This window comes from Gadus macrocephalus, chromosome 8 (assembly GCF_031168955.1).
Source record: "Gadus macrocephalus chromosome 8, ASM3116895v1".
NCBI lineage: Eukaryota > Metazoa > Chordata > Actinopteri > Gadiformes > Gadidae > Gadus > Gadus macrocephalus.
Window position 1 is genome coordinate 3,568,825 of NC_082389.1, and position 21,597 is coordinate 3,590,421.

The 21,597-nt window shown below is 40.7% G+C and overlaps 2 protein-coding genes across 3 annotated transcripts in view; one reads left to right on the top strand and one right to left on the bottom strand.

Annotated features, from left to right (window-relative positions):
- The window catches only part of slc39a6 (solute carrier family 39 member 6), a 583,352-nt gene that overhangs the window by 118,153 nt on the left and 443,602 nt on the right, over nt 1-21,597 (top strand). The gene's annotated exons all lie outside the window — the stretch shown is intronic.
- The window catches only part of LOC132462545 (uncharacterized), a 570,484-nt gene that overhangs the window by 96,060 nt on the left and 452,827 nt on the right, over nt 1-21,597 (bottom strand). The window contains exon 1 of one of the 2 annotated variants that reach the window (XM_060058107.1): nt 3-86. The exons of the other annotated variant lie outside the window; for it this stretch is intronic. The gene's annotated coding sequence lies outside the window, so the exon portion shown is untranslated. Of the gene's footprint in view, nt 1-2; nt 87-21,597 lie in introns of those variants that run through there. 2 annotated transcript variants of the gene reach the window in all.

The following is a 21,597-nucleotide window of genomic DNA, read 5'->3' on the forward strand; positions in this document are numbered from 1 at the left end:
ACCTTAGCTGTCCCGACTGCGTCTCCTGAGAGCAGGATGTGAGCTCCGTCTCTCTACGGCGCCTTTTAAAGCTGAGCTGGGTGGGCTACACCCAGGAGGGGGGGGTGGCTATGTCATTATTTGGAATCACACCATTTCCAAGGAGGCTCCGCTTTCTCTTTGGAATTTTGCATTTCTCCACGGGGTTCATTAAAGTACACTTTCTTCATATTCCTCCTGATAATGTTAAATAGAGTTGTGACGTTTACGAACTAACCAAATCCATGAACGGCTTTTTAACATGTACGATGGGAACCGAGTCGCAGTGGTGAACCGTTCATTTTCTTTTTCTTTCTATTTTTTTTTTTTTATCGCTGTCACGCTCACAGCATGGCACAAAAGCTCCTCCTCCTACTCTTAGACGAGCATGCAGAGTGCACTTGGGGTGGAATGTTGGAATGCAAATTTCTCATATCTGTCAGAAGCGGGAACACGTGTTTGTTTCACGTGAGTGCGTCCGCGGTGGGGAGGCAGAGTACTGCAACTATGAGCCAAAGAAAGTGCAGCAAGTGGCGGCTCGCCTATAGAGGGCGCTGGGGCGCCGCCCTCCCGCCGACCGGACATCTTTTCTTTTTAAAATATATTTATATATTTTTTTATTAATAATCTTCTCATTTTGAGAATTAATCTATTTTAATTGCATTCGAATAATGCATTTACTTTAGAATATCTTTAGAATCCCCCATGATTAAATCTTCATTCACTGACATGTTCAACGCATGGTTCAACGTTGAAGTAGATGTCTTCCGTGGGGCGCTTTTCGCTCAGCCCCACATGCCTGAATTATTAGCCAATGGTTCCCCCGTTGATAGGCAGAAAAGTACATAATTTCGCCAATCAGCGTCGTCGAATTGTATGGCTTTGGGGCGCTCAAGATATAGCCCCAAGCGCAGTGCACCGTCCACTGCGCGTAACCGCGCATTTGCCATTACCTTACCTCAGAGATCAGCAGATCAGCAAATGGCGACCTTTTTGAGTACTGCTTCCACTGTTTCCCTGTGAGTTCAGCTAGCCCCAAATTCAGTTAAGTCTTTGCTTATGAATCCCTTCGAAAGAAGAACATTTGCAGAAAAATTGCAAGTAAAAGAACTCGGAGCAGAAAAGCCAGAAGTGAACATAACCCAACAAGCAAGAGAAAAGGATAGAGCCTAAAAGAGAAGAGTTTGGTTCAGGCTTGGCTAACTAGCTGTGGGTATTCCAATGCAATTTTTTGCTTTCCTTGTATACTTTTTAAAACAAGTGCGTGTGATAGTTCGTGGACACAGACCTGACGTAAGAGGAATGACACATTCTGTCAGAACGGATAAAAAAAACAAGCAAGAGTGCATATGAACAACTGTGTGAAGCTAGCCATGCTAGAGGTAAGCAACTTCTATTTATTCCACTAGCCTATATGTATTTCCCTTGAGATGGACACTGGTTGCAGACCCTCACAACCTCCCCCCACCCCGTAGCCTACTGTATATAGTTCTCTGCAAACCTATGGTGGGACCAGGCCTTCATTGTACATATTGTATATAGTCCTCTGCAAACCTATTCAGTGTACATACTAGTTCTCTGCAAACCTATGGTGGGACCAGGCCTTCATTGTGCATATTGTATATAGTCCTCTGCAAACCTATTCAGTGTACATACTGTATATAGTTCTCTGCAAACCTATGGTGGGACCAGGCCTTCATTGTGCATATTGTATATAGTCCTCTGCAAACCTATTCAGTGTACATACTGTATATAGTTCTCTGCAAACATGGTGGCATCAGGCCTTCAGTGTACATATTGTATATAGTCCTCTGTAAACCTATTCAGTATACTGTATATAGTTCTCGGCAAACCTATGGTTGCTTCAGGCCTTCAGTGTTCATATTGTATATAGTCCTTTGCAAACCTATTCAGTGTACATACTGTATATAGTCCTCTGCAAACCTATGGTTGCTTCAGGCCTTCAGTGTTCATATTGTATATAGTCCTTTGCAAACCTATTCAGTGTACACACTGTAGATAGTCCTCTGCAAACCTATGGTGGCATCAGGCCTTCAGTGTGCATATTGTACTGTATGTAGTCCTCTGCAAACCTATGTTGCCTTAAGTGTGTCTTCAACAACCACACACAAAAGTTTGCACATTTACATGAATTTTGTGGAATTCATATTTCATTGTATTTGTCTAAATGCATACTAATGCAGACTGTAGATATATTTATGAGTGACGTTTACCAACACAATGGCTTGGCCGTAACACACTCACCCATTATCTATATCTCTCTCACTCACACTCACACAGAGAGAGAGAGAGAGAGAGAGAGAATGTTACCTTGTGTGTAATTCAAAGTTATTGTTGATGTATCTGCACTAGGGCTGTAACGATACACAAATTCACGATTCGGTTTGTATCACGATTTTTGACCCACGGTTCGATACATCCCACGATTCTTTTAAATTTAAAAAGCATTTTATTGAAACAACACTTAAATACCAATTATCTTAATGTAACATTTAATAACAAATAATTTGGAACACTGAACAGATTTGAACCGAAAGAATACTATTAAAGTATAGCTAAATTAATAAAGAAATAACCAAAGATTGCAGTTGGTGGATGTTTTTTGCTGGTAGGCATAATAGGGCCCCTTTAACTGTTTGGTTGGTTTATTGAAATATCCTTATTAGCGCTTCTTATTAGGCTATGTAGCTTAAATAATGACATAATCAGGCCGTATAGAATGCAACATGTTTAATAGCCTAACTTTCAATAGATGAAGAAAAACATGAACGTCGCAATAACGAGGCATAGTGAGTAGCTGTATGCGCGAGAATGGCAGTGTGCGTATGCGTGTGTGAGTGACGTCAGCGAGTGAGTGGACGAGCGAGGAGAGCGAGCGGTAGCGCGTGTGTCTAGTGAAGAAGCGAACGAGTCCGGTAGAATAAAGTACCCATCCTGTCAATAATCGGTGGCCGCTTCATTCCGACCTATAAGCAGACAAACTGCCAGTCAAATCACACAAAACAAGAGACAGGATCACACAGGCAATTTTTTTCGCGCTTGGCCCACTCTGGATAAATGTCGTTCATATCGCATATGAGGACTTCGACGGCTGTGGAGAAATGCAATCCTCCGTAGCCACGGAGAGCTGTGATCACAGAGAGGGCATCTCGTCACATATTTACGGCATCGATAGGAGGGGGCGCTGTCAGCAGACTATTATTTAGACAAATTATTAGCAAATTTCAATCGGACAATTTGACCGAAGAGTTAGAAAGGGCATATCGCGCTTCTGCCTTCTCACACCGCGAGACAGGTTTGTGGCTTTGAGTATCGCGATTTTCGGTTTGATACCTACGCGTATCGTTACAGCCCTAATCTGCACTCTTAATGTTGTTGTTTTCTACAAGGCAAAAAATTTACTTAAAACTTAGTTCCCTGGCCCCATTCGTCTTTGTAAGTAAATGTTCTTTTTTTGCCTTTACTATTTGGTCAGAATGCACCAGAATGCTTAGTGGGGGAGGATGCCCCCAGACCCCCCTTTCTGGGTTTGGAATGCAAACGTTCAGCCCCCCCTCAAATAAATTCCACCAGCCGCCAAGCCAGCAACATCTCTTTATAAAAATATTTTTTACTAAGATTTGCACTAATGTTGCAGAGGACAGTTCAGGAGTCTTCTGCAGTGTTATACTTGAAAGAAACTTGTTTTGTAAAAAAAAAATCCATTTGAATATTTTTTTGGTTGATTATATTTTTGCATGGAAGTTCATTGCCTGCTTAGTTTTTATTGTGCAACAATTAAAAAGGTGATACATGAACAAGTGAAAAGGTCTTTATTTACACTTTGACACTTCGATAGTATACAAAGATCCAAAATAGTGATCTCACTGTCAAAGCAGAGGTATATAGCACCACCTCATGGAATGTTTACAATTAATGCAGATCAGACATTGAAGTCCACCGATTATAATCAATAATTAAAATATATCAAACTCAGATATCCAATGTCTAAGTCTGACTCATTCCTCCCAGTGATTATTTCCCAGTTAAAATGGGTAACCACTAGGCTAGCTTCTTAAAAATAAATTAATACAAATGGGCCAGTCTTTTGAACGGCTCTTTGAAAAGAACGGCTCCTCAAGATCCGGCTCACTTCAAAAAGCCATAAATCCCATCTCTAATGTTAAAGACGATATAACATACACATTGATAACCCTATGTGTGTGTAATGATTCGTGCAGCACGGTAAGGATGGGCAGGAGCCCAGGTTTAGCAGGTGGCTGCAGTTCTGCACCCCATACTGCTCGACAACAGAACTGCCTTAAATAGCAAAAGCACGTTACACACTGAAACACACCTAGCCATCCAACGACACTAACACTTTCAGTAATGGTGCAATGAACACAACATGAACACAAGTGTCACAAATACACCCAGACATCGATAAACCCCAACCCATGAACCCTGATTAGTTTCCCAACCTCAAATGACCCAGGAGAGCCCCGAAAGGTCCAAACAGATGGGGAAGACCCCTCCCACAATCCCTTGCGGCACCCTGAACATGGCGATCCCCCCTACCCCCGTGGTCGCTACAATATATATATATTAATATGTTTAGGTTGTGTAGGCCAATAATAATGTACTTGACAAACAAAGTATATTATTGTAGTAATGTTTACTGTATATTATACATAATATTTTCTGTACATTATGGAATTTCATGTATATTGTTAAAATACAACTTACCTTATTTTGATGTTGGATATATAAGGTAAAATATCGGTTTAAACAATAAAAGGCAATAACTTAAAATATGAAGAAATGTATAGTGACAGAATTTAAAGATGGTTTGGATAAATCGTCTACCAAATGGCAAACATGTATATTATTGTATAATTAAAATATGGTTATGGTTAGCTGGACAGGTCGAGGAGAATGTGGAACAATGAGAGGGATGAGTCTCGAGAGATTAATGATATTTAAATTATTATGACCATGAAGTCTTTATTTGCATGGGTTTACATTTCGTTCTGTGTAGCATGGAAAAATCGGAGAAACACTCCCATTCAGAATGCATTGGTTTACATTTCGTTCTTTGGAGCACGGTTATTTTTATTTATTTATTTATTTTCAGTTTTTGAGGAGGTGCTTCAAAGATGCAAATGTTTCTGCAATAATCCAAAATCCAATGGAAAAACCTGTTAACTTTTTGTCAAGGGAACCCAGGGCGACGCTGACTTCCGGGTTGGCCGGAAGTGATCCCGTCATTGCAACGGGAACGCTGGCGAGTCTAACGCCTTTCTGTATGGCTTGTTTTTATTCAGTATTTTTAATATTTCTCACTTAAAACGGGTTTAGTAACTGCAGTTTTCAAAGCTTTTGGGAAATTGCCTGACTGGAGAGAGTTGTTAACTATCTGCAATATGCCTATTGCTAGGCTGTCAAAAACCTTCTTAAAGAGGTTGGTAGGTAAAGTATCAAGGCAACCGGTGGATAGCTTTAGTTGTGTCACAGTTTCCACAAGAGTTTTAGAGTCTATACTATAACACTAAAGCATGCCATCCTTGCCACGTTACTTTTCCCTGAACAGGATGGTAGTCCAACATATTGCATAAGTTAAGCATTTGCTGTGGCAACTTGTTGAATAAGTTCCCAGAAAAAACAACAGTGATAGGCCTAATCATAGACATCAACGAGATGCAGTCTGTTTGATAGCTACATAAACTGAATCACATTCCACTCAATAAGAATAACCGGTTATTCTAACTTCAATTATTTTCCACCCATCTACTTGTGGGTTCTTCCTTCTACCTGTCAGGACATTCCACAGAAACCAAATTGTGCGGGTGAACCTGTCTCTGAATGCGGATGTTTTTACCCGTCACGGTTTGCCCGTCTCAGTTTTAACCCTGACTAGGCCCGCTGATAAGGGGCTACATCTTTTGGTATTCATTATTATGCCATAAGTATGAAGACAATCAAATACTCCAGCAATATCATGGTTATGTATAATTAATAACATTCCACTACCATTATAGTAGCTTGATGTGACCCAGAAGACATTTTTATTGTTACAACAACAAAGACGGAACATGCGGTCATGGACAGTAACGTATTGACCGCCATTTTAAAGGTATTTTTCAGAACATGTGCGCACATTATCCTTAGGCCTAATAGGCAAATTATAAATTATAGGACTACTGTAAACAGCTGCATCATTATTTTGCTGTTGTATATTAGGTATAATATCGGTTTAAACAGTAAAAGGCAATAACTTAAAATATGAAGAAATGTATAGTGACAGAATTTAAAGATGGTTTGGATAAATCGTCTACCAAATGGCAAACATGTATATTATTGTATAATTAAAATATGGTTATGGTTAGCTGGACAGGTCGAGGAGAATGTGGAACAATGAGAGGGATGAGTCTCGAGAGATTAATGATATTTAAATTATTATGACCATGAAGTCTTTATTTGCATGGGTTTACATTTCGTTCTGTGTAGCATGGAAAAATCGGAGAAACACTCCCATTCAGAATGCATTGGTTTACATTTCGTTCTTTGGAGCACGGTTATTTTTATTTATTTATTTATTTTCAGTTTTTGAGGAGGTGCTTCAAAGATGCAAATGTTTCTGCAATAATCCAAAATCCAATGGAAAAACCTGTTAACTTTTTGTCAAGGGAACCCAGGGCGACGCTGACTTCCGGGTTGGCCGGAAGTGATCCCGTCATTGCAACGGGAACGCTGGCGAGTCTAACGCCTTTCTGTATGGCTTGTTTTTATTCAGTATTTTTAATATTTCTCACTTAAAACGGGTTTAGTAACTGCAGTTTTCAAAGCTTTTGGGAAATTGCCTGACTGGAGAGAGTTGTTAACTATCTGCAATATGCCTATTGCTAGGCTGTCAAAAACCTTCTTAAAGAGGTTGGTAGGTAAAGTATCAAGGCAACCGGTGGATAGCTTTAGTTGTGTCACAGTTTCCACAAGAGTTTTAGAGTCTATACTATAACACTAAAGCATGCCATCCTTGCCACGTTACTTTTCCCTGAACAGGATGGTAGTCCAACATATTGCATAAGTTAAGCATTTGCTGTGGCAACTTGTTGAATAAGTTCCCAGAAAAAACAACAGTGATAGGCCTAATCATAGACATCAACGAGATGCAGTCTGTTTGATAGCTACATAAACTGAATCACATTCCACTCAATAAGAATAACCGGTTATTCTAACTTCAATTATTTTCCACCCATCTACTTGTGGGTTCTTCCTTCTACCTGTCAGGACATTCCACAGAAACCAAATTGTGCGGGTGAACCTGTCTCTGAATGCGGATGTTTTTACCCGTCACGGTTTGCCCGTCTCAGTTTTAACCCTGACTAGGCCCGCTGATAAGGGGCTACATCTTTTGGTATTCATTATTATGCCATAAGTATGAAGACAATCAAATACTCCAGCAATATCATGGTTATGTATAATTAATAACATTCCACTACCATTATAGTAGCTTGATGTGACCCAGAAGACATTTTTATTGTTACAACAACAAAGACGGAACATGCGGTCATGGACAGTAACGTATTGACCGCCATTTTAAAGGTATTTTTCAGAACATGTGCGCACATTATCCTTAGGCCTAATAGGCAAATTATAAATTATAGGACTACTGTAAACAGCTGCATCATTATTTTGCTGTTGTATATTAGGTATAATATCGGTTTAAACAGTAAAAGGTAAATAACTTAAAATATGAAGAAATGTATACAGTGACAGAATTTAAAGATGCTATGGATAAATCGTCTACCAAATGGCAAACATGTATATAATTGTATTATTAAAATATGGTTATGGTTAGCTGGACAGGTCGAGGAGAATGTGGAACAATGAGAGGGATGAGTCTCTGGAGTCTCCACTGAGAACTGTCTCAGTGGAGTGTACGGTCTTGAAGATTGACTGATGAGGGTCAAGCTGATTGTTGTGTGAGAGATAGGAGGACAGTTGGTTAGAGACGGCATGTTGAAGTGTTTTGGATTGCAAATAGATTGCCAGAGTAGAGGTAGAAAAGGTGACCAGTAGTCTTGTTTGATCAATGAAGTCAATCGAATTTATAGCTCACTAGAGTAGTTACATAAACTTAATCCCATACCACACATAAAGAATAACCAGTTATTCTAATCTCAAGTATTTTCAACCCATCTACTTGTGGGTACTTCCTTCTACCTGTCAGGCCATTTCTCAGAAACCAACTTCTGCAGGTGAAACTGGCTTTGAATGCGGATGTTTTTACCTTTCATGGTTTCCCCGTCTCAGTTAAACCCGACTCGGCCCGCTGATAAGGCAAGGCAACTTTATTTATATAGCACTTTTCATGCACAAGGCAGACTCAAAGGGCTTCACATATAAACATTGTCATACAATAAAATAAAATAATACAACAGATAAGTAAAAGAAAATATATGCAAACAAATGAGTAAAATGGAAAGTGCAATGTATTTAAGATCAGATTAACAGTCTCTCAGACCTAATGGTTCAGAATGTGGTGGAAAAACAGTTTTTGAGATAGGAAGGTCCTACCGCCCTGAAATTTGAATACCTTATTCTAGGGCCTAGAATGTTCCGAAACTTGGCCCGGTCGGACCCCGAGGGCCGGAAGGGGGGGCCAGCACTCGGGGTCTGACCGGGCCAAGTTTCGGGCAGGAAGGGCCCCCCTTTCCTGCCCGAAAGGGTAGGACCTTCCTGTATCAAAAACTATTTTTCCACCACATTCTGAACCATTAGGTCTTGCAGGCAACACTTCTGAGGGGCTTTGTCCAAATGACAGAGCATTTGGGAAAACTTTTTTTCTCTAAGGGCTAGAACTCCAAATCTCGGATATGTCGTTTTCGGGGCCCCGGGAAATGTGTGTAAACATTTTAGCATCCCTAGCTATCTGGAAAAGGCCGGAAAAGGGGCGTGACCTCCAACAGTACAGTAAATGTACATAAGACAGAGGTTAGTTTCTAGTCCCCATTTTTTGTGGGATGGAGGTGTACATTTGTGGCTTAAGGTGTGTTGACACAGCTGGCCTGTGGCCACGTTTTTGAAGTCTGGGGTCAAAAGGAGCCGGCACCACGCTGCTTATGAGATAACAAAAAGTTCATGTGTATTTGTCTCGTAACATTTTGTCATTATTAAAAAGCGGCCTGATTCTCAAATGTGCATGTTGGATGGCTAGGGTGTAGGTCTGGGAAGAACTTCAGGCCAAAATCTTGCAAGCGAGCCGCTGGGTGAGATGCAACGAGATGGAGCACTTGCTGAGTCATTTCCTGTAGGGCTGGAGCCACAGCTTGAAGCGTATGCATCCTTTGAGACCCCCTTTGATATATAAGAGACCCCAAGGTACAGCTTACTTAAAGGTTCTAGACTCAGTCACCTATTGCATCACTTCCTTTAGGGCTTCGGCCTCCTAATTGATCATTGTAGTATAATTGTGCCCTCTTTCATTTATATGATACCTCCACCACTGGGCCGTGGCAACAATTCTCCAAATCCATATGGGGAGGGGGGGGGGATGCTTGTGGACAGTAGGGGTGTACACTAGACATAAATAGGAAGCAAACTCAGGAGAAGGAATGACCTATCACAAATATTTATTTAATAAATTGTTTCAAATAACCCTGCCTCGTTAAATCAATGAGCTTGGTGTTTTCCTTTAAAAAATAGGTTATAGGAGAAGTCTAAACTGCAGAAAATAAAAACATCCAAGCTGCCTTTTAAGGATACCTCGTAATATATGTCTATTTTTTAACCATCGGACCCTAGTTTACGACAAAAACAAGACAATTGACTGGCAGCTCCTTTGCCGCGTGGTTTTTAGAGCCATGTAAGGATTAGAGGGGGGCGGTCGATAGCAACCACCATAGCAACCATGATGGTCAAGTGACTGGATTCAGCCCCGTTGAAAAAAATAGAATGCCCACCCTACACACTCAGGAGATTAATGATATTTAAATTATTATGACCATGAAGTCTTTATTTGCATGGGTTTACATTTCGTTCTGTGTAGCATGGAAAAATCGGAAAAACACTCCCATTCAGAATGCATTGGTTTACATTTCGTTCTTTGGAGCACGGTTATTTTTATTTATATATTTATTTTCAGTTTTTGAGGAGGTGCTTCAAAGATGCAAATGTTTCTGCAATAATCCAAAATCCAATGGAAAAACCTGTTAACTTTTTGTCAAGGGAACCCAGGGCGACGCTGACTTCCGGGTTGGCCGGAAGTGATCCCGTCATTGCAACGGGAACGCTGGCGAGTCTAACGCCTTTCTGTATGGCTTGTTTTTATTCAGTATTTTTAATATTTCTCACTTAAAAGGGGTTTAGTAACTGCAGTTTTCAAAGCTTTTGGGAAATTGCCTGACTGGAGAGAGTTGTTAACTATCTGCAATATGCCTATTGCTAGGCTGTCAAAAACCTTCTTAAAGAGGTTGGTAGGTAAAGTATCAAGGCATCCGGTGGATAGCTTTAGTTGTATCACAGTTTCCACAAGAGTTTTAGAGTCTATAACACCAAAGCATGCCATCCTTGCCACGTTACTTTTCCCTGAACAGGATGGTAGTCCAACATATTGCATAAGTTAAGCATTTGCTGTGGCAACTTGTTGAATAAGTTCCCAGAAAAAACAACAGTGATAGGCCTAATCATAGACATCAACGAGATGCAGTCTGTTTGATAGCTACATAAACTGAATCACATTCCACTCAATAAGAATAACCGGTTATTCTAACTTCAATTACTTTCCACCCATCTACTTGTGGGTTCTTCCTTCTACCTGTCAGGACATTCCACTGAAACCAAATTGTGCGGGTGAACCTGTCTCTGAATGCGTATGTTTTTACCCGTCACGGTTTACCCGTCTCAGTTTTAACCCTGACCAGGCCCGCTGATAAGGGGCTACATCTTTTGGAATTCATTATTATGCCATAAGTATAATAATAATAATAATAATAAATGAAATTTATATAGCGCTTAATATGGTACTCTAAGACGCTTATGAAGTATGAAGACAATCAAATACTGCAGCAATATTATGGTTATGTATAATTAAAAACATTCCACCACTACCATTATAGTAGCTCGATGTGACCCAGAAGACATTTTTATTGTTACAACAACAAAGACGGAACATGCGGTCATGGACAGTAACGTATTGGCCGCCATTTTAAAGGTATTTTTGGTAACAAATGCGCACATTATCCTTAGGCCTAATAGGAAAATTATAAATTATAGGACTACTGTAAACAGCTGCATCATTATTTTGCTGTTGTATATTAGGTAAAATATCGGTTTAAACAATAAAAGGTAAATAACTTAAAATATGAAGAAATGTATAGTGACAGAATTTAAAGATGCTATGGATAAATTGTCTACCAAATGGCAAACATGTATATCATTGTATAATTAAAATATGGTTATGGTTAGCTGGACAGGTCGAGGAGAATGTGGAACAATGAGAGGGATGAGTCTCTGGAGTCTCCACTGAGAACTGTCTCAGTGGAGAGTACGGTCTTGAAGATTGACTGATGAGGGTCAAGCTGATTGTTGTGTGAGAGATAGGAGGACAGTTGGTTAGAGACGGCATTTTGAAGGGTTTTGGATTGCAAATAGATTGCCAGAGTAGAGGTAGAAAAGGTGACCAGTAGTCTTATTTGATCAATGAAGTCTATCGAATTTATAGCTCACTAGAGTAGTTACATAAACTTAATCCCATACCACACATAAAGAATAACCAGTTATTCTAATCTCAAGTATTTTCAACCCATCTACTTGTGGGTACTTCCTTCTACCTGTCAGGCCATTTCTCAGAAACCAACTGCTGCAGGTGAAACTGGCTTTGAATGCGGATGTTTTTACCTTTCATGGTTTCCCCGTCTCAGTTAAACCCGACTCGGCCCGCTGATAAGGCAAGGCAACTTTATTTATATAGCACTTTTCATGCACAAGGCAGACTCAAAGTGCTTCACATATAAATATTGTCATACAATAAAATAAAATAATACAACAGATAAGTAAAAGAAAATATATGCAAACAAATGAGTAAAATGGAAAGTCCAATGTATTTAAGATCAGATCAACAGTCTCTCAGACCTAATGGTTCAGAATGTGGTGGAAAAACAGTTTTTGAGATAAGAAGGTCCTACCGCCCTGAAATTTGAATACCTTATTCTAGGGCCTAACCGGGACCCCTGTTCCGAAACTTGGCCCGGTCGGACCCCGAGGGCCGGAAGGGGGGGCCGGCACTCGGGGTCTGACCGGGCCAAGTTTAAAAAAAATGTTATGATTTAGAAATAGGCCTCAACTAATAGCTGGGGTGTTAATACATATGTTACAAATACTTACCAATTAGGTTATCCATGATTAATTCATGAGTTACTACGGATTAGTTGACTACATGGTGTGAGCCCATCTAAAGTGAGCACTTTCTATGCTTTACATAGCATTTATAAATGAATTGCAAACATAACCTGGACACAAATATGTATTATTCTATTTGGACATGCCTTCAGAACTATGCCTACGGATAGTTAGTGTTACTGCATCTTTAACAAGCACTTAACAACACTTCAATTCATGATTAACTCATGAGTTACTACTGATTAGTTGACTATATGGTGTGAGCCCATCTAAAGTGAGGACTTGCTATGCTTTACAAAGCATTTATAAATGAGTGGCAAACATAACCTGGACACAAATATGTATTATTCTATTTGGACATGCCTTCAGAAATATGCCTACGGATAGTTAGTGATACTGCATCTTTAACAAGCACTTAACAACACTTCAATCCATGATTAACTCATGAGTTACTACGGATTAGTTGACTACATGGTGTGAGCCCATCTAAAGTGAGGACTTGCTGTGCTTTTCAAAGTATTCATAAATGAGTGGCAAAAGCTAGCAGATACCAAAGAGACACAAGTAAAATAAGTATTATTTTAAGAAAAGGGAAAGAAATGTCAAAGTGTTGAAAACGTACAAATATTTATTTAAAACTAAATACATTATAATTATTATTTTCAACACAAATTGTGTTTTTAAACAGTGACTAAGATCACACACCCCAGGGGGAAAAAAAGAAACTGAAAATAAGCTATGAACAATGGTATTGAACAAACATTAAAAAAAAGGCAAATTACAATAAATAAAAAAATACAATTAATTCATACTTATGTTGTCATAAAACAAACAAACAACAATATAAACATATGTATGTACAATTAATTAACACTACCTAGGCCTACTTATATTTTTTTGAGATGTCGTGCATTAGCCGACCAAATGCACCATGGTGGTGCTTTTTCGCCAGCCACTCGTTCCACTCTATGAGGGACAAATTGTCAGAGAGCAGACTTTCTGACCGATTTCCCCTCAGTCTCCATATCTGCTCCTTGTAAGAGCGCCAGGCCCTCTCCACGTGCTGAGTATGAGCCCCAGTACGCGGATCAACATACCACCTACTGTGATTCACAGTATGATGGTGGTACCCAAGCCCTGAGAGTACACGGTAGGAACGCCATTCATCACTTATAATTGATGTCCCTGGTCTGACATGGTGAACTATTAAAGGCACGAGGTGCCCCCTGGATCTCTTCTCCACAAGGCGCAAAACTGGCCTCTGTGGGGAAAAACGGTCTGTCTAGCTACTGGACCAGATAAAATGAGACGGAGAGGTAATAAAGTCTATCGGCACGAGGACCTTGGATTTATTAAGTAAAGTGGCAACGGTTATACAGAGTCATAAAGCGTGAGAAATCGAATATGTCTAAGTCCCTAATCAGCGCTGATGGTTCGTCTGGAGCTTCGCCTCCGTGGAAGGTCTGCTTCAGAAGAAGGTGAAGAGTCCCTGTGTGATGCAGTCTTATGCTGTATCCTCCTCTCGATGAGGTGTGTGCGTTTGAGATGTGTGCGGTTCTGTGTGTTTTTGCTGCCCCTTGGCTCCCAGGCCCTGGGTCTTCTCCTAACGGGGAGAGTTCCTCGTGTCTCCGGTGTGATAAATTAAAACGGGGGAGTGCCCCCCGAAGTGTCTCGTGTGTGATAATTTAATGTGGCTCTGAGGCCCTGGTATGGGCAGGTGTGTCTCTTGGTTCCTCCTAACGGGGAAGAGCTCTCAAAATGTCTCCTGCGTGGTAAATTAATGTGGCTCTCAGGCCCCTAGTATCTGCATGTGTTCCTTCTAGTGGGGGAGAGCTTCGAGGTGTCTCCTGTGTGATAAATTAATGTGGCTTTCCCGTTCTTGAGGATGACTGGTGTGTTGTCTGAGTGTTTACCATTTGCCTGGGAAATGGGGCCTTCGGCTCTGGCCTTGACCTGACTATATTATCATGTTTGTGTTATGTGTTCGTTGGGTTAGTGCAAGAGTCTACTGCTAGGCAGTCGAAAACATTCTTGAAGAGGTTGGTAGGTATAGTATCAAGGCAACAGGTGGATGGCTTTAGTTGTGTCACAGTTTCCACAAGATTTTGAGAGTCTATAACATCAAAGCATGTCATCCTTGCCACGTAATTTTTGCCTGAACAGGGTGGTAGTCCAACATTTTTGTTTGAAGTGGAGATATTGATGGCGCGTCTGATACCTTCAATTTTATCAATATAAAAAGCTGTAAACTCATTGCATTTCTGCGTGGAATGGAGATCAGGTGGAATTTCTGTTGGGGGGTTGGTCAGTCTGTCAACAGTTGCAAATAGGGTTTTTGCATTATTAGTGTTAGTTTTAATGATATTGGAGAAAAATGTTTCTCTAGCATTTTTTAAGTCTAAATTGTAGGCACGGAGGCTCTCTTTATAGATATCATGGTGAATATGAAGTTTTGTTTTACGCCAGATGCGTTCAACCTTCCTGCATTCTTTTTTCTGTGCTGTTACAGAAGCAGCTTTTCTCCAGGGTGCCTTTTGCTTTCCAGAAATCGTTTTAACCTTATAAGGTGCAATGACATCTATGACTTTCAAAATTTTCAAATTAAAGTTTTCTACAAGATCATCAGCAGAACATGGGTTTAGAGGTGGTAGCAAGGAGATGGCCTTTTTAAAAAGTACATTAGAATCTTCATTGATATACCGTTTTTTGACTGTTTGATTTTGTCTGTATGTCGGGAATAAAATGTATGTTAAAGAAAACACAAAAGTGGTCAGACAAGGAAGGATCAGTCACAGAGAGATCAGAAACATTGAGGCCCTTTGTGATAACCAGGTCTAGAGTGTGCCCCTTACAATGAGTAGCCTCTTTCACATGTTGAGACAGTTCAAATGTGTCCAAAATGGTAAAAAGTTTTTTTGCACACTTGTCATTCAAATCATCAGTATGAAAATTGAAGTCACCAGTTATAACTAGACAGTCAAATTCTGTGGAGATGCTAGACAATAATTCTGTGAAGTCATCGAAAAAATTTGCAGAATATGTGGGTGGCCTGTAAATAATTAATAGGAGAACTCTGGGGGAGCATTTCAATACAGCACTAAGGTATTCGAACGATGGAAAATCACCAAATAACATCTGTTTCCCCTGAAATACATTTTTAAATATAGCAGCAACCCCTCCACCTCTTTTTCCAGATCTACATGCATCAAAAAAGTTATAGTCGGGAGGGGCTGTCTCTATCAGAACGGTTGCACTGTTATTTTGTTCCAGCCATGTTTCAGTTAAAAACATAAAATCCAGTTTGGAAGTGGTAATAAAATCATTAACTAAAAATGATTTGTTATTAAGAGACCTCACATTAAGTAGAGCCATCCTGATGGGGCTGTTGATAGGCTTTAAGGTTGTTTTTGGTTTGGAGGCAATAGATATGAGATTTGTGAGGTTAGCAGTGTGTCTAAGTTTCCCTTTGTTTACTCTCTTGGTGCCATCCTGTGGTTACAGCATGAATGCGAAAGTTGCCCTGCTTTGACGTAGGCAACCTTGGGTTCAGCAGATTATGAGAAACTTCCTTTATACTGTGTCTACGGCTGAACCCTTTTTTGTCTCAGTAATACTCAGGACTACTATCAGTACGGGGGCGGGGGTGGGGCGCCATCCTCCTGGGTGTTAGCAGTGTTAGCAGCCTGCGGCCATGACGTGGCGATGCTATCATTGACACAGATGCAAGTTTGATGCCAGCATGTTCCAGTTTCTTAAATTCGGCTGGAAAATCGCAAAGGGAGACATCGGAGCTGGAGTTGTTGTTGTGGCTATGGGAGAGATGAGGCTGGAGGTCATCGTCGATGGGGGAATGCAGAGGAGGGGGGTGGCCGTTCCTCGCCAAGCCAGCATCAGCGATGGGGGAAGGCACGGTGTCCATGGTGTCGGGCAGGCTGTTGTCTCTCTTCAAGGTCTTTGGTCTGTAATGCAGAGGAGGGGGGTGGCCGTTCCTCGCCAAGCCAGCATCAGCGATTGGGGAAGGCACAGTGTTGATGGCGTCGGGCGGGCTGTTGTCTCTCTTCAAGGTCTGTGGGCTGTCTGCTATCTGTGTGTCAGATAGTGGCAGAGTAGATGTGTGGGGGAGGCTGTAGTCTCGCTTCTTCTCAACCTGTGCTCTGATTGTGGCCTGTGCGTCAGACCATGGCAAGATTGTGGCCTGTGCGTAAAGCGAGAAGAGAAGATTGTCCCTCAACAGTTTTGAGCCTAACCTGTTTGGGTGTAGGCCATCTGCTCCGAAAAGATATTTGCGCCCCCAGAATAAGTTGAAATTGTCAATAAAGTCCCTTCCTCTTTCATTGCAGACTCTGGAAAGCCATGTATTCAGTGCAAGTAGACGACTGAATCTGTTTATTCCCCTGTCAACTGTTGGTATGGGTCCACTGATGGAAGACTTGATGTGTATTTTGTCCAGTGTATCCAATAGATCAGTGTAATCCCTCTTCAGAAGTTCTGACTGTTCTCTTTGAATATCATTAAATCCTGCATGCACAATAATCTGTGAGATTTTGGGGTTTTCCAATATGATTTTGGCTAGTTTATGGTTGATATCACTAACCATTCCATATGGGAAGATGCATGTTTTGATCTTCTTACCGGTTATATCCTTGATAGTTGAGTCTCCTATAATCAGAGTGTCTGGTTCATCTGCTTTCTCTGAGATGGGCCCTTGTTGGACGGTGGCAGACACATGCGCAGCCCGCCTCCGTGGCGACTGGTTGTTCCGTCTCTGTCCGCACTGTCCGTCCGGACGCATCTCGGGGCTCAGGGGTGCATGGGTGGCAGGCGCGTTCGTGGACTCTTGAAGTGGCAGGAACCGGTTCTTCAGTGGCAGGGTTGATTTGAGTGACGGGCTAATCCGGCTGATACATGTAACTTTAGCTTTGGGTAGCTTAGCATTTGGTGTTGAGTGAACTTGTTGATTCACTTTGGTATGTTGCTTTGGCTTAGCGCCGACTCTGTGCCAGTGAGACGCAGCTGGAACTGTCTCTCTCTTGTCCAGCTTCGGGAAGGATACAGTATAGCTTTGATCATCTTGCTGTATCTGAGTGAGCTCAGCAAACTCACCCATCGGCACTGTATCCTGTGATAGTCCTTTGCATTTTTCTACTGCTGCTAGTCTCGTTTCAATTAAAGCCAATGTCTGTTTCAGTTTGGCGCAGTCTGTGCATTTCCCAGTCTCCGTGCCTGAGATATCCGAATACAGAGGCATGTTGGCGATAGGAAAGTCCAAGGCTTTTTCTGCGGTCTGATCCGGGAGTAAAAAGTGCCAAAATGTATTGTTGAATCGAGCGATTGAGGACGACGGAAACAAACTATATACTGTTAGGTAAATAAAATAAGATAAAGTAGATCTGAACGATGAATTAAGTAGTTTTTTCCAATGCCTATCGGAGCTTCGGGAAACATGACCTCTCTCTCTGCTCTCTCAACACACAGATATAATCAGTTATATATTTTACTATTATACAATCATATTACTATAAAAAAATAACTTGATTACTGTTTTTCACAAGTATCAAAATGTTGTAAACTTAAGCTAAAAACATACCTTTCGTTTGTGTCGAAAATGTCTCATCAATAGCTACAAACTCCCTTCTCCCACCAATCTGCTGACGTGTCCGCCTCCTCAACCTCTCCATCGCAAACACACATACCTCCCTTATTTTTTTGGCCATTTTGGTCAGAGTGGCTGTGTCACGTTAAAATTGTACCGGGGGCGAAAATTGTACCGGCCTACTTCATCGTTTGTTTACATCCTGACAACCTGCCCGGCAACAGACGACGCAATGCAGAAAACATGTTTCCAAACGACGAAATAACATAATACAGATAGCGGATCGCTATCTGTATTATGATAGATAGCGATAACACTTGTTTTTACTTTATATTTGTATTGTATTTAATTGTTTAATCGAAACAATAAAAAAAATTGCCCGCAAAACGGGCGATCGCGTCAAATGACAAATGTTTTGCCCGCGAAACGGGCGATCGCGTCAAATGACGTAGGAGGGTTCTTGAAACATAATACAGATAACGGATTGCTAGATAACACTTGTTTTTACTTTATATTTGTATTGTATTGAATTGTTTAATCGAATTTAGCTAGTAAACTGAGTGTTTTAAGCAGGTTTCATAGTCTAGAATGTTCAAGAACCTTCCTACGTGATTTGACGCGTCATTTGACGCGATCGCCCGTTATGCGGGCACATTTTTTTATTGTTTCGATTAAACAATTAAATACAATACAAATATAAAGTAAAAACAAGTGTTATCGCTATCTATCATAATACAGATAGCGATCCGCTATCTGTATTATGTTATTTCGTCGTTTGGGAACATGTTTTCTGCATCGCGTCGTCTGTTGCCGGGCAGGTTGTCAGGGTGTAAACAAACGATGACGTAGGCCGGTACAATTTTCGCCCCCGGTACAATTTTAACGTGACAGCTGAACTGGCTGCAATGCCGTCTTCCATCATGTCAATTTGTCTAAGTCTAAGACCCTGTGCAAATCTTCAAAGGTAAATACAAAAAATGTTGTACTGTTAATACATTTAACACAATCAAAGAGACCAGCAAAAAGCAAAACAATACACTGTATTGTTTCTTCAATAATTAATTCAGCTTCATCATCATCATCATCGTCATCCGCCATACAGTCTCATACAGTCTCCTAACGATCCACTAGCTGCCTGTCCGCTGAATATGCTAGCTCTCTGTTTTGTTTGAAACATCAACCGCCGTGACGGCACCCAAAAATACTTCGAGAACCTTCAACATAGAAATGTGGTTAACATCATATTCAGACAATCAAGCACATATTAACCGAGCACTCTATACTATTCATTTTGTTCTTTTATTTATTTTTAAAAAGAAAATGCTTTGCATGTTTCAAGTACTCAAAATATAGGCTATTTTTCTCGGTGTGTTTTACTTTTCGACACTTCCTCTGCTCAAGTGCATGGTGCTATTTCAAAAGGTCCTTGCTCACTTAACTGCTGAACTTTAAAGGCTCTCTGTCTCTACTACCTAGCAGCCACCATGTCTAGCAACACAACAGTCTTTCTACGCATTATCTGTTTTAGCTTTCAATGACATGTTAAGTCACTTTTGCATTGTCATGCACTGGTAATTCCTTGGAATAACATTTGTAGTTATTTTGCTAATAGGGTTGTGTAAAGGTGGTTAGATTATATACCTATTGTTAACCTTACACATAACGCATAACACTAAAAAGTACCAACATAGCCAATAATAACAAGCAATGACAAATATAATGTTAACTCAACAATAGCACATACATTACAATAATACGAATAATAATGCAATCATAATACATTGAGTGTAGGCTTAAACATGTTCAGCTACAAAACAAATAGTAATCAATTAAAATAAAAAGGTAAAACTATAAAAAGTTAATAAAAGTATGGCTCCATAATCAATTACATTAACAGAATGGCGAGGTGATTTCTTAAAACTCAAATGTATTGCTTACCTACCTGTACATGAATTGCATCCAATTTTTCAGAGAGACCTTTGAATGACTGAACATTGACTTATGCCGCACAGATTTTTGTGTGGGCTTTCTGTAATGTGCAGTCCGTCGACAGATCCTAACAAACAGTAACATACCGTTGTTGTTATTTAGAGAGGTGCATCATACAATTCAAATACAATCAGCACAATTGTACATGTCCCCATATTTTACTATAAACTACAAAATACATGATAAGGAAAAGCCCACATATCGAGAACTATGAATGGAAATGTCATGCATATTACGGAACAGCGCCAAAAAATGTAGTGGCCATAAATAGGCTAAATTCACGAGAAGAGAGTGTGCGCGCTTTAGTTCAAATGTGTGTGGCATACCCCCCATTTTGTTTTTTCTTTGGTCCCTCTTTCATGAACATGTGCACCCCAAGTAGGCTTATCAGACTAGTCCCATATGAAGTTGAAGAAATAAATTACTTCGTTTTTTTACAATAAAAAATTGCAGCATATCATGCTATTCAAACTGAATGTATCTCATCTCAGCTATCCATTTCTTACCAAGCATATTGGTCCACACAGTTTCCTCTTCTCTTCAGCTCCATGCCATGATAGCATTTACTGCATTTCATTTTTCTTCTCAAAAGTTTTTTCCTCTGAAACCACTTAATAAGCTTCCAAGCATTTTGTTTAGAGACATCCTGATGTAGAAGGTTTCTCACACTCCTGAATCTTGTCATTGCACTGGTGAATGATGCCGCCAGGATCGTGCTGCCACAGAATCGAATGCCTGCGTTCAGTAGGGATCGCGTCATCAACGTGGGACAAAGAAAGGTTTCGCGCTTATTCTATAGTGATAGCCACCTGTTCCAGTTGGTGGACAGCAGCAGTAATAATGGCAAACAGAAAACGGATACAGACTAGAGGAAGAAAATATGTAGAGGAGACAGAAGCGGAAGGCAGCAGTGTTGGTGAGTATAAATATGTGTTTTTGCAGTTTTTTTAAACTTACATTGATTGACAATGAGGTAGATTGCTTGCTATCTTGCTAGCTACTTATACAGTACAGCCACATATAGTAGCTAGCTACTATATGTGGTATATGTGCAGGGCTGTACAGTGCGAGCATTTTACTCGCATATGCGCCTAAAAATAGATTGTGCGAGTAGAAAAAATAAAAAGGGCGCACGGGTGCGAGCAGGATTTCAACCCTTTCATTAGCTTTTTGATCCTAAAATAAATTCATACAAAGTGGATCAAAGTAGAGTACAATTTTCTCGCATCTCTAGCCTATACAAATCGACATTTTCACACCTGGAAAACACAGAACTCTCATGATGACACGCGATCACGTCGCCCAGCTCGTTGCGGCGACTTTACATTGAATGTCAATACGCGTCGCCCGGCCATCCCCGAGCGGCTCGGTAGTCCACACCAGGCGGCGCGACACGGCGATTCACCGGCCCATGGAAGTTTATATTTTTTCAACTTTTGCGGTGTGTGTGTACAAGAGGGGAAGTAGTTTCTCCAGCGGTACCGCTTCTGTCTACCGCGGAGTCTGGCGGCAGGTAGATGCAGTAGACGCGGCGCAAGCTGGGCGGGGTGATCTCGGTGTGAACATGCGCATTGTTATCAGTCGTAGTCGGGATACTC